Source organism: Orycteropus afer, unplaced genomic scaffold (assembly GCF_000298275.1).
Source record: "Orycteropus afer afer isolate SDZICR_OR568_19922 unplaced genomic scaffold, OryAfe1.0 scaffold00463, whole genome shotgun sequence".
Classification (NCBI taxonomy): Eukaryota; Metazoa; Chordata; class Mammalia; order Tubulidentata; family Orycteropodidae; genus Orycteropus; species Orycteropus afer.
Window position 1 is genome coordinate 1,241,946 of NW_006922050.1, and position 1,874 is coordinate 1,243,819.

The following is a 1,874-nucleotide window of genomic DNA, read 5'->3' on the forward strand; positions in this document are numbered from 1 at the left end:
GATTGGTATCAGTTCTTCTCTAATTGTTTTGTTGAATTCTCTGCTTAAACCATCTGGGCCAGGACTTTTTTTAGCTGGTAATTTTTTGATGACCTGCTCAATTTCTTCTATTGTGTCAGACCTGTTCAACTTTTCCACATCAATCTGTGTTAGTTTAGATATATGGTGTGTTTCTAGAAATTTTTCCATTTCTTCCAGATTTTCAAATTTGTTGGAGTACAGTTCTTCTTAGTATCTTGATAGTATTATTTTAATTTCAGTTGATTCTGTTGTGATGTCATCCATTTTGTTTCTTATTCATGTTATTTGTAATCTCTCTCTCTCTTTTCCTTTGTTAAATTTGCCAGTAGCTTGTCAATCTTATTGATCTTTTAAAAAAAAACAACTTCTGGTCTTGTTGATTTTTCCTGTAGGTCTTCTATTTTCTTTTTCATTGATTTCTGCTCAAATCTTGATTATTTCCTTTCTTCTGGTGACTGTAGACTTTTTCACTGTTCTTTTTCTAATTGTTGGAGATGTTGGTTTAAAGTGTTGATTTTGGATCTTTCTTCTTTTTTGATGTGTGTGTTTATTGCTCTAAATTGGCTTTGATCACTGCTGTTTCTGTGTCCCAAAGATTTTGGTATGTTGTGTTTTCATTCTCATTTGATTCAAGGAATTTTTGAATTTCAGTTTTTATTTCTTCTCTTACCAGTATTTCTCAAGGAGGGTGTTGTTCAGTTTCCATGTGTTTATTCTTTTCCTGTTGATCTTCCTTTTGTTGATGTTTCATTTGATAGCATTATGATCTGAGAAGATGCTTTGCAGTATTTCAATGTGTTTAAATTTATTAAGGCTTGCTTTATGGTCTAACAGATGGTCTATCATGGAAAATGTCCCATGTGCACTGGAGAAGAATGTATATTGTGCTGTTGTTGGGTGAATTGCTCTATAAATATCTATAAGGCCAAGTTGGTGGATGGTGTTGTTTAGCTCTTCTGCATCTTTGTTGAGTTTATTTCCAGTTGTTCTATCTTTCAAAGAAAGTGGTACATTAAAGCCTACTACTATGACTGTAGAGTCATCTATTTGGCTTTTCAACTCTTTTAAAGTCTGAGTTATGTATTTTCAGGCTCTTTCACTGGGTCAATAGATATTTATTATTGTTATATCTTCATGTTCAATTGATCCTTTAATCGTTATATAATGTCCTTCTTTGTCTCGTATGGTGGCTTTTGTCTTAAAGTCAATTTGATCAGAAATTAATATTGCCACTCTTGCTCTCTTACAGTTGCCATTTGCTTGATGTATCTTTTTCCAACCTTTGATTTTCATTCTCTTTTTGTCTTTATCTCTAAGGTTTGTCTCTTGTAGGCAGCATATTGATGGGTTTGTTTTCTTATCCAATCTAAAACTCTCCATCTCTTGAGTGGTGCATTTAATCCATTAACATTCAGGGTAATTATTGATAAGTTTGAATTTTTTGTTGTCATTTTGTTATGTGTTTGTTATGGTGTCCCTTGTTTCTTTGTTCCATATTATTTTCTGTGCTGAGCTCATTATGTTGGTGAGTCATGTTATCATTTCCTTTGTTGCTATTGTTTTAGTATATGCTGGATATTTGTGCTTGTCCTCTTTTTTATCGTGATGTGAAGTTTTATAATTTTTCTTTGAGGTTACCCTATGACTTATAATTTTCTCCATGAGTTTAGGACAGTCCCTTCTATTTTACAACTCTCTTAACTTCCTCACCATTTAGAAGTTCTGTAACTGCACAGTCTTTTCCCTCATTTTTTTTATAGTTGTCCTCACTTGCCAATTGATGTCTCTGGTTCCCTGTTTACAATCTTGTAAGCTCATTTTACTTTGGATATGTCCATAGCTGTGGTTTCTGG

At 33.0% G+C, this 1,874-nt stretch overlaps 1 protein-coding gene across 1 annotated transcript in view; it reads right to left on the bottom strand.

Annotated features, from left to right (window-relative positions):
* The window catches only part of PLD5 (phospholipase D family member 5), an 864,342-nt gene that overhangs the window by 620,934 nt on the left and 241,534 nt on the right, over window positions 1–1,874 (bottom strand). The window lies entirely within an intron of this gene.